The 16106-nt window shown below is 34.9% G+C and overlaps 1 protein-coding gene across 5 annotated transcripts in view; it reads left to right on the top strand.

Annotated features, from left to right (window-relative positions):
- NALCN (sodium leak channel, non-selective) overlaps nt 1–16106 on the top strand; it is a 294832-nt gene that overhangs the window by 213111 nt on the left and 65615 nt on the right. The window lies entirely within an intron of this gene.

The following is a 16106-nucleotide window of genomic DNA, read 5'->3' as shown; positions in this document are numbered from 1 at the left end:
GTTTGCAAAGGCATCTAATTTACTTGCACGTATTTCTCTTTGGAAGTCTTCATTTATTTTTTATTCTTTTAAATCGTTAACTACCCTTTTTCTATTGCTTATAATCAAATACATATTTCTCAATCATCATTTGAAAATAAAATTCCAACTCTACATCCTCGACATTCTCTATTTCTCCCCACTGTCCCCCCACTCCGTAAGGATTGGACTTTCGAGTACTTTTGCTTTGCTCCTCTCCTACGGTACAGCTTTTCCACCATCCCCTCCTGAAACTTGAACTTCTCCCCCATCACCCCCGACAAATTTCTCTATTCTCTGCTGTAGTTTTAGTGATTTTGTTCCCAGTTACTATAGTGATGATTTCCTTTGCAGTGTGTCTCTTCTTCTTCAAGAACTTTCACTTACTTATTTTCTTGCAATCATCTAGAGATGTTATTCCTCTGTCTTATAGATTCCAAGATTATAGATGGCAAATCTGATGCCAATGTCATTTTTTTTCCCAGTCGAAAGTAATTATTTAGGTTTTTCTTTGGTGGTTGGTTGGTTTTCTGATTTGTTTTAGAAATTTCATTAGACTTTCTTCGTATCTTTAGAGTTCAGAAAATTTACCAGGATATACTTTGCATGTCTTTTATCATTCGAACTGCCCAAACTGGGGAGTCTTTTCAGTTTGCAAACTAAGATTTTTGTCAAGAAATTTTTCATCTATTATTTGTCCAATTGTTACTTTTCCTCCTGCTCTTTTATTCTCCTCCTTTTCCTTATAATTGCCATTTTGCTTTTTTTTTTCTTCTCTGCTCTGAGATATTTGTTCTGCTTGATCTTCTAGACCACTAATTTGGTCTCAACTAAAATCATCCTTTGCTTTTAGATTTTGAGTTTAAAATCATGAAGTGTGTGTTTCTGGGTGCACACACACGCGCATGCAGTACTCTTAAATCTCCTTAAAGTCTTTATCTCCTTTATTATTATTAAGCATGTCACCTTTCTTCTCCACAGTTATATTTCACTCAACACTGTGCACAGTGCAAGGACACAAAAGTTCATGTCAGCCAATAATACAATGAGAGGATAATAATGGCCTACTTTCCTCCAATTAGTCTCAGATGGCATTTTACATAATAGGAACACATATTGTTTATATTTTTTCATTTATTTCAAAGGACTTCAAGCCATACATGTGCAATGAACCCCCAGGCTGGGCTGTGGTTGTAACCAGCTACCTCCAGAAAGAGTGTGGAGAGCTGATATCATTTATGCCCAAAGTGGCAAATCCAGAACATGCTTTTTTTTTAAATCACTGGTAACATTATCCTATTGGAAACACAAAATTGAAATCTTGGCCCGTGAAAATTTATCTTCTCTCTAAAAAGAAACATAAAGTTTCTCACATTTTTGAACAGCATGTTTTAACATAGGTGAGGAAAAAACTGTAAAAGATTCTTGGCAGGTGTGGGGTGGAGTCTAAGGACAATTTGGTGTCCTCTTTTGCGTGCCTGGTGTCATCCCTCCCCAGGCCATCTCTGTGCTGCTTTGCAGTCAGAGACCCTTGAATGCCATTTCTGATTTCATTAGTATCCTTGTATTTTGGGGGCTTTTTTTAAACCTTCTCATTTAACAGTTATCTTTAACTACCAGAAAGTAAGCTAAGAATTATAGTTTTCTTCTGTAGCCTTACACTTGAGCTGCCCTCATAATCTCCTGAAATCTAATGAACTAGCAATACTCTGCTCCTCTGTGGTGGCCAAGTCACGCAAGTACCTAAGAGAGACTAGAATTTTTGAAGCCTGCAGGCAGTGTCAATCTATAAGTTCAGTTGATTGAAACACACAATGCATTATCTTATACAAGGATAATTGTCAATGATGGTTAGGTGGCCCTTTATCCCAGGTAAGACTAGTTGGCCCATATGTAGATTTAATTACAGTTGGAATAATATTGTTTATCCCGTTACAGCCTTCATCATCTGGGTAAATGCTCCAGTTTAGGAAGTGAGATGTAGAGAACGTATTTTCTCTTCATCTCAGGAGCAGCTACCATCTTGTAACTGCAGCAAAAGACTTACCCGTGCTTCCATCCATTCTTAAAGCTTTGACTTTATCTAAGTTGCCAGAATGGTAGACTTTACAATTTCTTTCAGGGTCCACTGTTTACTTTTTTTGTATAACTATATATTTAATGTTTATTTGGAAGTCAAGGGATATTTATTGAATTTTTTTGTTTGTTTTTTAAATTAGTTTCAAGTATACAAAACGACATAGTGATTCAACATTTATATATTTCACAAAGTGATAAACCCACCTGACACTGGATCCACTGTTTTTGCTTAAGCTCCCATCACTTCCTGGTGTTCTTCATAAATAGTCAGGATTTGTCATCCTTGTTGAGTGCCACTGGGCCAGCGAAACCCAAACCAGAGAATTCCACCTAATGAATTTCAATGGTGAGGATTTGAAGGAAGCAGACACCAAAGACAAAGCAGTCTAGTGTTTGTATTTTCACTGTGGCAAGCCTTTTTCACTAGTGTTAAGAAACCCTAAAGCCACTTAAAAACAAAAATACATAAACACACAAAAATCCTGAACAGACCCCTGATAAAGTATTTATCAGGAAATTTTCATTACAATCCCAATTGTAATTTAGAAATGTCAGTAGGTGTCAAGTGGATGGCAAAGTACTTCACTTTATGCGAAAAAATTCTTCCAGCATTTTGCACTACAAATTGAGGTTGTTGTTTTTTTTTCCTCAAAGAGTCCTAAAAATAAAAAGAAAATGAGAAGCTGGCTTATCAGCGATTCCTATAACATAGCAAAGGAATAATAAAATAAAACTTTTCCCTTAATGATTACCAGTAAGGAGAAACTCCACTGAGGGAATCACTTTTCTCTTGCCAGGATAAACACTGAGTCCCCAGGAACCTACAGATCACAAGCTAAGGGGGGGGAAAAAAAACTGACAACAAACGCTGGGGAGTGGGGGTGATTAAGCAATGCAGGAAACATGAAAGCACATGTTTGGCAAGATTTTCTCCTAGTAATTACCTTGGCTTTGAACTATCATAAGTAATTCCCATGGCAACCACACTTTGCAGAGACCATGTTTTTTAAAAATAGCCCTGTTTGATTACCTTTATCACATGGTTTAAAATACCTGTCGTTCTCCCTGTAAACAACAAGCAAACAAAAATGTAAAATCTTTAAGCCATTGTTGTGACCTGCTCAGATCCTAAAGGAAAAAGAAAATGTTTTTTTCCCTCCTCATCTTTAGGACATAAACCTGCCCTTACAGACTCCAAAGAAAACATGTTCCCAAGAGCTGATTCCCACATTCCTTTCTCCTCCCACTCTCCCGCACCTGGAGCCTCTGCAGAGGGTTCCATTTGTTCCTGATTAAAGGATAAACCTGCATATTTTGAGATAAGTTTTTCTAGTTTCCAAGGAAGTCAGTCAATGGTTTTTTACCTATTTTTTCCTCCATATTTTTGAAATTAAACTCTAGGTTTCTTAAGTAGAGTGCTTGTTAAAAAACTGAGACATGAACTTGGCTTTCTAGTAATGCTGGTAATAAAAGCAGCCCACTCAGTCCTCAGAAATGAATCACCTCCTCCAAGTCAACGTAAGTTGCCACCAGTACTTGAATCTGGGCACTCTCACCGTTCTTAGCTGAGGTGTGTGATCTTTCTGCCCTGCTTTCATGGCTGGTGTGCCATTTCTGGGGTCAGTAGAACCTACAATGGTCTGGGGAACATGAGTAAACCTCAGAGTTATATCATCCTGAGACAGATGGAGGGATGAGGGCCGTCTCGGCCACCCTTGTGCCCTCGTACTTCCTAGTACAGTACTGGCACCCATATGATAAAGAACAGTGAGTGTTTCTCCAACAAGAGGGCAATGTCTGCTTTCTCTCTTGTGATCAGCAGACATTTGGTTCTGTCCAAAACATATCTTGAGACATTTGGTCCATACCAAAAAGCCCTAGAAATTTGGCCCTGTCCAAAACCTTGACAGAGACGTTTAGTCTGTATAGTTAATATATATATCGCTCTTTGACAGCATTCTAACGCTGATCCATCTACATCTACCTAACTCCATGTGCCATTACCAGCTATACTACCGAGGCACGAAGAGTGATTGTTGGCAAGAGTCACAACACAATTATTGGACCAATAAAATATGATAGCATTTTTTTATGTTTTAATCCTGTAAATCAAAAGTATAAATAAACTTTATGTGTCCTTGAACCCAGGGACATTTTCTAAGCATGGACATCTTGACAGAACCAAATGCCCCGCAATGCTCTCTTACCTGCCTGCTTTCTACCATGCATATGTTAACAGTAAATTCTGTAATCAGCCTTCACAGTTAATAGGTAACACAGGTACGAGACAAGGAGGAAAGTGGTAAAAGTAATGACTATGTTTTGTTTACCCTTTGCATTTCCGTAAGTCTGCAACATTCACTCAGTCACTCAGCAAATATTTGTGAAACACCTGTTATTCATATGCGCTCCTCTGGGTTGTGGGAATTCAACAGTGAGCAAGATAAGAACTACACCCTCTCGAAGCTTAGAGTCTAATGGAGAGAAACACATGTAAGTGGATGAAAGTAAAAAATATTACAGGAACATGAGACAGGACCTAAGTCCTTTTTACAGGAGAAGGAAGATTGAGCAATATAGGAGAAAGGCTCTCCAGGCAGAGAGGGAGCCATGTGGAAAAGCATGGGAAGCATAACATGTTTGACGTAAACTGATTGTGAGAAGCAGAGTAGAATAGTGATTAAGTGACATAGGTTCCAATCCTCATCTATAAAATAGAGATAATTCTTATTTTTAAGGTTTGTTATGATAATTAAATAATCTGATGTATGTTAAATGCCTAGTATTGCACCTGGCATAGCATATGTTATGTGCCTGATAAGAAAGGTTACTGATAGTAAACCAAACCACAAAGTCAGACTCAGCAAATAGACATATTCATCAATCAAGACAAATGACTTTTACTTAAACAAGTTAACCTTCACATGGAACAGTCCAATTGAGCACAATATATTAAGTACTGATTCTTTTCCTTATTGTCCATGAGTTTGATTTTTTTTTTTGGAGTCTGATTTGTAATATTTCAGTTACTACCCCCATCACCAACCTAGTGTCTCAGACTTTCAAGAAGTAAATTAAATGGTTCTGGAAAGATTTACTCTTCACAAAGCTTTGTTGATTGCCATACAGCATTTCGTAATTTTCTATGTGATTATAGAGTATTTGGTGATTTGTTCCGGTAAGTCCAGACATAGCAAGTCATTCAGCATAATCTCTAATTTCCAGGATGAACAGTTACTCACTTAAAAAAAAAGAAAAAGGAGAGAACAACCTATTTGCATCTTTAGGGCTTTTGTTTACTCTATGAAAGATTTTTCTAAAGTAATAGCTTAGCATCTTAGCAATGCCACTCAAGATGTTTCTCTAGAAGAAGAGTGGGAAATTACACGATACTACAGCCTGAGGGGCTGTACTACTGTGAAGATATAAGGTAGTGTGGTCCAGGGGAGGGAAGAAGTGTTCATCAGACCAAATATGAAAACCCTATGCACTTCTCTTTTTAGCATAAAAACGCTTTTAGTAGATCATTGAATACCCATGTATTCACAATAATGGAAAGGAAACAGAAAGATACATAAAAGCAGATTTTCCTGCTTTCAACTAATATGAGAGTAGGAATACCCTATCAGTGATATATATTTTATATATATACATTTTTCTTTTTGTAGAACCTTTAACTGTGTCATCATTTTTAGGTTGGGGCGATATGTAATTTGTTTGCATTCATTAGGTATACATTAATTGAAGGTCAAAGTAAATCAGTCTAGGATTAAGCATCTTTTATAGGTAATATGGAAGGTTTTTAATAAAGAGTTTTTAGTACTGTCTCCAAAACAGGTTTGAGAGAGCCGAGGTTACAGCTAAACCTATCTTTGAAATTTACATTTGGCTCTACTTTTTAAACATTCTTCTCTTTTGAGTATAGTTTCACTTACAAGTTTTATTTTCTATTAAATGATATGCCAGTTTCAGGGTGTTGTGGTTGCTCCTGATGGTGGTCTTGTTATTTGGACCTGAAGTTCAAATACAACTGAATCATAATTGGAGACCAAGGACTGCCCCCTTGTATTAGAATGCATGGATGTTAAATTCACAAACATCTACATGGTTAAAAGAATCTGGCATTTTCTCCCACAGTCATAAATTCCCTCATTATTTTAAATCTCTGCATATTTTCAATATTTGCTTTTCTATTTATATGAGTTATAACCATAATCATTTTATCTTTTACTTCTATAATTATATTTATCTAGTATGTACTATAGTTTATTACCAGTAAGCATTGTATATTAAACACATCTAATTTTCTTCAATAATTGAAGATACTGCTTTTCCCTCATTCTTAGCATCATCAGTTTCATTATACTAGTCTAGGTGATGTAAGGTGTTGAAGATTTTACCAAATCTACAATGAGACAGGCTACTACTTTAGTGATTAAAGCACTGTCACAAAATTCAAGTACAAAGATGTCAAGACAATTAAGTTTCCAATCATTTAGTTTCTAGCTGGACAATATTTTCCTATATATCAAGTGACTTGATACATTTTAAAATAAGTAGTCCTCCTTTGTAATTTTTTTTTAAAACTTATGGGGGTGACAATAATTTTTATGTGATTCACATTTGTTATTTCAAGGATTCACCTCATAAGAAAAAAAATATAGTACAGAAATTTAATTTACTATTAAGAAATTTATCCATTCTTTAAATATATTTAAAGAACGAACTATACACAGTGGTAGACAACAGAGGAAAATGTAGTAGACAAGAAATACACCATCCTTATCATGTAATGCTCATGATCTAGGGGAATTCACAGAAAGATCAAAAGATGTGTCACACACAGATCAGCGATCAATGGGTGCAGAGTGCCATGGAGACCAAAGGACGAGGGAAGATTTTTGGGGGGAGGGGTGTATGTGTACACATACATATTTGTATATAACTTAACTTTTATTCCTGGTGTTTTTCAGGATTCAGAATAATGTTGAAATAAGTTAAAATCAGAAATGTTGACTCATTATCTAAAACTCCCTTTTTCACAAAATTCACATTCTGAGACATATTTAAAGCTTCATAATATGATATTATAATGGCATTGACCTTTATATATATATACATATATATATATATGTATATGTATATATATATCTGTTTTAATCTTGCTGCCACCTACACTGATCAGCTTTTTAAATCTTTCTAAGCATAATGTTAATTCCATAAAATGTTTATTTTATAAAAACATCTTGCCATACACATGAGCTGTCATATGCACTTTGAGATTAATTTTCAGTTCACAGGTGCATGAAAAATTCAAATACAGATAAATGAGGTACCACTATCAACCCATGTAATTTTAAGTAATTGCTTATTTTCAATTACTGTATTTTATGTGGGAGACTTATTCAATCAAGTGGCTCATTACAATAATTACATTACACCTTTCCAGCAGAAATGACATTCATCAAGCCCTGCTCATCAGACCATGATTTTGTGCATTATGATCATATGTTGTTATAAACACTTTCCCATTATTATAAATCTGTTAATATTCTCAAAGTGAGAAAAGAAAAATAGGGCCTCTCAAACTTTTTTCCCAGTTATAAACAGAAATGTATTGTTAACAATTCCAAGTCAAAAAGTTAGTTGAATACTTATATTTGTGGTTTTCGTTCTCAAATAAATATTAATGGCTTCATTTTGAAGTAGAGTGAAAATACGCTTCTTTAGATATAAGCATGGCAGCATCCCAAAGGAATTTAATATTCCCTGATAGGGCTGTAGTTACACTCAGGTGATTGAATAAATTGAATTAGTATTCTTGTTAATTAAAAGTTGTGATGGATCCCTGATTTTAAGGAATCAGTAAATGTAAACTATAAATACTTATAACCATACTGTGTTTAAAGTGTTAGAAAAGTTCACTGATCTTTTTTAATATTTCAGGGTTGTTATTCTGAAAATCATTTTATATATATATAGAACAAAGAAAAAGGTTAGCTAGTTTAGAATTTGCATTATGATTTGGGATAAGTAAGAGCTTATTATATGTGTAAACAAAATCTTTCATGTCCAGCAGACAATGTTTTATTATCGTATACTCGTAGTTTGGAATATGCTTTTTTTAAACTGTTAAGCCTAGTAACATTTCACATAGACATCATGATGTAATGAAAAGATTTGAACACTGAAGCTGCACAACCCAGAAGCTGCATCGTTCTGCAATTTATTGTGTGGGTAACCTTAGACAACCTAATTTCTGTGAACCTCAGATTTCTCATCTGTAGAAAAGAGATAATAATACCTACCTATGAAGATTAATTTGAAGATTAAGTTTAAAAATATGTGTATAATACCTCAACACTACATCAAAGAGCCATGGAAATGAATAAGGATTTAGGGGATTTGAAAAATATAGTTTACCAGCGTCATGCAATGGTCATTTATACAATTCTCCATCAATGACTAGTGATTAGACATGCTGATGCAAGAACACATGAATGATTTATAAAACATGACCACTTATTGTACCACAAAGGAATTTTTAATATAAACTAAATTAATATCCTGGAGAAGACATTATTTGACCAAAATGTAGTAAAATTAGAAGCCACATAATAACCACAAAAGGCACCCACATATTTGAAAAATTTAAAACCACTTCTAAATAACTTAGGGAATATAGGAGAAACCACAATGGAAATTAAAAGTATCTGAACTGAGAAACAATGACCATAATATATATGAAACTTGTGAGAAGTAACTAAAGGTGTTTTTAGAGGAAAAATTATAGCATTGAATGCATATTTAGTAAAGGAATAGGGCTGACATTAATCTTCCAAGTATTCAACTCAATTATTTAGAAAAATAACAACCAAGAAAAGACTAAGACAGCAGAAGGAAAAAAAATTATAAAGATAAAAGTAAATATTAATCAAATGGGGGGAGCAATAAATAATATCAATAAAGCTAAAATTTTGTTCTTTGAAAAGAGTAATAAAAGTGATACATTTGCATCAAAATTCAACAAGAAAAATTAAGGAGGCTTCTGGAAAGATGATAGAGACATTGACATCGTTTTTAATCTCCTTGAAAATAAAAAGAATATTAGATAACAAATGCAAAAGTCCACAGACAACATTTACAACAAAACTGGGTAATCCTCAAACCCTAAAATAAATGCAGGTGCAGAGAAACCAATCGCTACATGATTTACATGATGTCTTAGTCTGTTTAAGTTGCTATAACAAAATGCCATAGACTGGATGGCGTAAACAATAAACATTTATTTCTCACAATTCTGGAGGCTAGGAAGTCTAAGACCAAGGTAGCAGTAGTTTCAGTGTCTGCTTCCTCTTTCTGGTTCACAGATGTCTGCCTTCTCACTGTGTCCTCACATGGCAGAAGAAGGGCTTTGGTCTGTTACTCTTCTTCTAAGGGCACTAATCCCATCGTGGCGGCTCTATCCTCAAGACCTTGTCTAAACTTAATTGCCTTCCAAAGACCCCATCTTCTAATACCATCATATTGAGGGTTAGGCTTCAACATACAAATCTGGGGGGAACACAAATATTTAGTCAATAACACATGGTATCAGTGCCTGTGGAAAAGAAGCCAAAGTGAGTTACAAGACACCTAATGTTGCTGGGAACAGGAGTACACCCTCTTAGCTCCACAGTGAAGAAAAACATCCAGAAGTTGGATCAAAATTGAACAGATCAATGATGAGAGTGATAGAGGAAAAGGCAGATCTTGATAAAATCGGTGGTGTTAGAGGGGAATGGGCCAGAAAATCCCAGAAAAAAAAAAACTGCTGTATTTGATTACTGTATTAAAATAACAGAAGAAGCAGCTCTGAAGTTAGAAAAGGAATACTGAACTATTAAAGAAAAAAAGAATTTTGTATAAAAATGAGCAACAGAAAATTGTCAAAGTCAAGTTCCCTACAGATGTTATAAGAAAACAAGAAAAAGGAAGAGAGTAGTTTTCCTATAGATAGTGAAAGCATGACATAAAGACATGACCGCAGACAGCTCCAACTGTAGCATACTGTTGCAAAATAAATCAAAAGACATTAAAAATTACATCAGATTAGAATAGCAACATAAATAAGAATTTAAAAACTCACACATAAAGTACTAGAAGTCAAGAAATAATTACAAATAAGAGCAATGAAGACTGAACTGGAAGGAACATAAACTGATTACATATATCAAATGATACCTTAAGAGAAATAGAAAGTGAAGAGGAGGAAATTTTAAGAAATTGAAAAGAAATGATTTGAAAGAAAATGACAAATTGAAGAAAGTCAAAGATGGTCCAATATCTACGTTATAGGAGTTTCAAAAGAAGAAAACGAAAGCAATAGAACAGAACAAGTACTAAACTTTTCTGAAATATAAAAAGATTTGAAACTATTGTACATAGTGAAAGTACACATGTATCTGAAAATATCAACCATGAGTGACCAAAAATAAGACACAGTCCACACAAAATACAGGAGTTTAAATTTTTTAAAAAGTGGTATTTCGCTCAAAATGAACAAGGGATTTATAAAAGAAAGAGCCTTAGATTACCACTAGACTTTCAGCAGTAATGTTTTATGCCAGAAGGAATTAGGGTAACATGTATAGGGTACTCAGGGAGAAACTATGTGAACCAGGTTTTTTTTATATCCAGGAAAACTGACTTTCAAGTTTAAAGTGACAAAAAAAAAAAAAAAAAAAAAACACCTGTTATCAAGATGTAGGAAAGCAAGTATTGTAAGTAATAATGTTTTCATGAGTCTTTCCTGAGGAAACTACTAAAAACGTGCCTGACAACCAAAATGAACCCCAAAAATGACCCAAAGATATTGATATAAGAACTACTGGTAAGCATTCAAGATATAATTATGTACAAAACTATGACTATGTGAGGATTAAAATGAAGAGTAAAATATGTAAAAGCTATTTGCTCTGCTAACATGACTATAGAATTAGGCTACAAATGAGAGAGGAGAATAGGAAGAATATATGCAAACACTTTTAAAATATGCATTAATTACATTTTTGTTTTAGAATAGGTATTGTAATGCTAAGACTACTGTCTATGCAATGTGAAATAAAACTAATGAGTTATTATGAGCTAGTCTAATTCTGTCATTGTCTGTGTCTTTGATAACCAAGGGTCTTGATTGGGGAAAGGGGGAAGAGATACAGGTATCATATAGAAGAGATTAGGTAAAAATCCTATCTCCTGAATTTAAATTGAAAATATCAGAATAAACTCAGTAAAGTCCTCAAAACAATGACGAACTCAACAGCAATGAGTATTACTGGAATCTAGATTATATTCTGAAAACACCATTTCTCAATAAATAAACCAGGGCTCTTTGGAGGAAATTGTTGATTTGGAATAGGAAGCATGCAAGATGAGCTGGGAATAACTTGTTATACCTGAGAACAAGGAAGCTTTGCCAAAGACTACTAGACTCGTCAAAAGCACCTGTGGGCCAACTTGAAAAAGCTCCCAATGAGCACAGTTGGGATAATTTGACCTACATGAGCGAAGTATTAGGTTGGTGCAAAAGTAATTGCGCTTTTTGCAATTTTTTTTTTTTTAAACCTTTTAAACTGCAACTATTTTTGCACCAACCTAATACCTCATTATAAAAGTATTCCAACTAATGAATGAAAAAGAAATGACAATTTCCCAAACTGGATGAACAATGAACTAAGCAATGAACATCAATGTTACTAACATCACACAAAGAGAGACAACCAGACATTATGTGCCTTCTGATGAAAGACTGTGACACCTCCTTTGACCTTGCCAAAGGGATCAGATCTGAATCTGATGAAACTCTGGATCCAGCTGCCAATTTAAAGGAAATACAGAGACAAAAGAACCATGAATGTGCACTTAGCAAAAACCAGACTCCCGCAAACTACAGGTCAAATGGCCCAGGTTCTTCAACTACTGTAAGGGGAAAATAGAGAACCTGTGGATTAAAAGACTTATAAACATTGCCAAAAAAAAAAAAAAACCCACACTGGATCCATCCATTGCTGTGTGCTCCAAATTATTCAACCACAGATAACCATACAAACTGATTTGAACTTTTAGGCTCTTGAATTTCATGTTAAAGTACAAAATTCTAGAGAGATCTTTTAAATTAAAATTTAAGACAAAAAAAAATCATCTCTGTACTGTTTGAGCATTTAAATTTTATTTATTTCTGACAGTAATTCAGTCAAAGAGTGGTTATCTTGTGGAGTTAGATGTATTAGGTTTACAAAATATAACCACCAAAAAGAGAGGCTTTTTCAACTAATCTTTTATCTGTTTCAATGCAAACTGTATGTAAATATGTCATGCATACTCTTCCTATTAAGTCTTACATTTATGATATGTTTATATGAAGAATGAACAATTACTGACACTTTTCATAGCTGTAATCTACAATTTCAGATCTAAAATTATCATGAAATAGATCTGTGTTTTGATCGTTATTTCAGGTGCCTGTTAGTATCTTTTGAAGCCAGAAGAGGGCACTCCAGAGCAGTGTAGCTCTGAATACTTGTGACTAGCAATCAGAAAATATCCTTCGCTAAAGCAATGTGCAAAGCTCTATAAAAATAAAGAAAAAATTGAAGGAACAAATAGATAATTACTATAGGCCGTCTTCATTTACTAGAAAAAAGAGAGAGCAGTTAAAATATATAACTATCTAAATACATATCTAGACTATCAAATATACATAGATAGATAGATGATAGATAGATAGATAGATGATAGATAGATAGATAGATAGATGATAGATAGATAGATAGATAGATAGATAGATAGATAGATAGATAGATAGATGATAGATGGGTAGATAGATAGATAGATGATAGATATGTAGATATAGACATCTCCTTTCTTTCTTCTTTCAAGAACATCCCAAAGCTGAATCTGAAGTTATGTTACAATATTTATTCTTTTGCTACTTCTGCTGTTAGTTATAAAACCAGTTCTCAAGTACTCCCTTATATAGATTAAGAGTGTCCAAAGAGGACATACAAATGGCAAATAGACATATGGAAAAAATGCTCAACATCACTAATCATCAGAGAAATGCAAATAAAAACCACAATGACATCACCTCACCCCAGTCAGAATGGCTATCATCAACAAGACAAATAGTAACAAGTGTTGGAGAGGCTGTGGAGAAAAAGGAACCCTCATACACTGTTGGTGGGAATGCAGACTGGTGCAGCCGTTATGGAAGGCAGTCTGGAGGTTCCTCAAAAAATTACAAATAGAATTACCATATGACCCAGCAATTCCTCTCCTGGGTATCTACCCAAAGAATCTGAAAACATTTATACATAAAGACACGTGTGCTCCAATGTTCATTGCAGCTTTGTTTACGGTGGCCAAGACATGGAAACAACCAAAATGTCCTTCGATAGATGAATGGATAAAGAAGTTGTGGTATATATACACAATGGAATACTATTCGGCGGTAAGAAAAGATGATATAGGGACATTTGTGACAACATGGATAGATTTTGAGATTATAATGCTAAGTGAAATAAGTCAGACAGAAAAAGCAGAGAACCGTATGATTTCACTGATATGTGGTATATAAACCAAAAGCAACAAAAGAACAAGACAAACAAATGAGAAACAAAAACTCATAGACACAGACAATAGTTTAGTGGTTACCAGAGGGTAAGGGGGTAAGGGGGTGGTAGATGAGGGTAAAGGGGATCAAATATATGGTGATGGAAGGAGAACTGACTCTGGGTGGTGAACACACAATGGGATTTATAGATGATGTAATACAGAATTGTATACCTGAAATCTATGTAATTTTACTAACAATTGTCACCCCAATAAACTTTAATTTTAAAAAAAAGTATTGTGTTTTGATCAGTTCAAGTTTAGGACAAAGGAGATTTGATAGCCCTTTAACAATCCTAGTGCAGAAATAATTTTGTAAACAATATAATATTATCCCCAGTTTCTGCAAAGGCTTTTCCAAACATGAAGAACACTGTTTCAAATGTCAGTTGCTCAGTTGCAGGGCAGTAGATAGGTGATTAAGTTCAGACCATCACCTTACATTAAGGGAAAGATGACTAAGGCATACCATCGTCGTTTGAAGATAAAATTAGAGTAGTAGGGTCTGAAGTCCTTTCCTAAAACTGGCTGTCTCAGGAACCCTGTAGCGTGGGCCTGTCTTATGACTGTGTGTGTGCTCAGGTCTCAAAAGAGCAGAAAGGCCACCATGATGGGACGTTCAGCTGAGTCCTCTATTTCCAAAGTGATTCTAAACAGCGCTCCTTAGGAGATGTGCCATTGCCGTGAGGAGGCTAAATCAATGCCAAAAGTCTTTAGGGAGTTCTTCAGGGAGAAGATTTAAGGAAGTTTCAGAATACATCATGGTAAACAGCGTTTTGTGTGCTATCCTGCAAATGTAATTTCTAAAAAAATGTATCCTTGTCTACACATTCATTTATTCTCCTGAGCATTCTGGTGAATAATGAAACCAATTCAGTTTTTCATTATTGAAAAAAATGAGCGTGCCACCTTCCCTCATGTGAGGGAAATTGCCAGTGTGTTCAATGATCCTTCCCTTTATTACAGATCTGCTGTGAAATATGAAAATTATATTGCTAGTTATGATGTTATCTAGGTTGTCGGTTGTAGCTGAAAAGACCAATTTATGACTACCTGTTCTCCAGTTATGGCCATATGGACATACTGGTTGACGTTATAGCATTTGTTTATAGATTGGTTTGCAAATTGGAGCTCTGTGAGTTTGCACCTCAAGTTACCTAACTTGTTTAAAAGAAACTGGATGGTCTATTTTTACTGAATACAGAGCTCTGTCTCTCCCGCTTCTTTTTTTTTTCTTACCTCAACTTTGTTTACGCGGTATAACTTACAGCATTTCCTCCACTTGCCTTGCTTAAAGATCCACCTAGCTCAGCACTTACAGTTTGCAATGAGTTAATTTTCCTTATGTATGCATTTCCAACTTCATTCCTTTACCCACTGCCCCCACCTCCCACTTTGCCTACAGAAATTGTAACTGCCCAATACGACTTCTACTTCTTCAATTAAGTCTTTGCTCACTACCTGAGACATGCCTATCCCCCTCCCACCCAATGTCCTATAACCCCTCTCGTTTTTTCTACTGTACATATCACCTAGTACATTACTATCTACTGGGTCATAACCTTGCCTTTATAAGTAGGCTCTTTTAATTCTAGTAAACAAGAACTCTGATTCCTAGTTACCCTATACCTGTAATAGTCACTAATCTCAGTGATTAAGCTCAGGAAATCTAATCTATTCTGTTGATCAAAAAGAACAGGTCATGTCCAAGTATTACCTTTGGTCTGGCTACTGGAGTTACACCTTCTGGTTATTTGTTATAATGCATCTTCTCAGGATACTGTGCTTTCCTGTTCTTTCTCTGCCCTTTTCCTGACCAGATTGGCTTCCTAAACACCTGTGACCAATCTGATTTTTGCAACTACTAAGCAGGCCAGAACTGAGTTTGGGGAATGCATCTTCTGGTTTGTAGTCAGCCTCTAGGATATTTTTTTCTTAGTCCTTTTCCCTGGAATAATTTCATCATTGCCATTTAGGAAGGAACCTTGAAGTCTCATCTCATTCTGATCATTCAAGTAAGTTTGGGGTCACAAGCCAAGCACCAGAAACAGATGCATGTGAATTAGAGGACATTTTACTAAACAATAACAATAAAGAGTCCTCTATTCATTTCAACATGAAATTATTTGGCAAATGAATAGCCTATTCAGATGTAAGGGGACAGACATTATAATGAGCAAAGCCAATGCATCTATAGCTGTGACATGTGGCCCCACAGTTTGTTTGTACTTCTGCCTAAATAAAAGTAAAAATAAAAAATAAAATGAAATGATAGAATCAATCCTATGATTATCCTTTTGTGGGAAAAAAATCATGTTTAATGTTTTAATAGTGTTATTTGTTCAATGTATGTAATG

Source organism: Rhinolophus sinicus, linkage group LG04 (genome assembly GCF_036562045.2).
Source record: "Rhinolophus sinicus isolate RSC01 linkage group LG04, ASM3656204v1, whole genome shotgun sequence".
NCBI lineage: Eukaryota > Metazoa > Chordata > Mammalia > Chiroptera > Rhinolophidae > Rhinolophus > Rhinolophus sinicus.
This window is presented reverse-complemented; position numbering and strand designations above follow the sequence as displayed.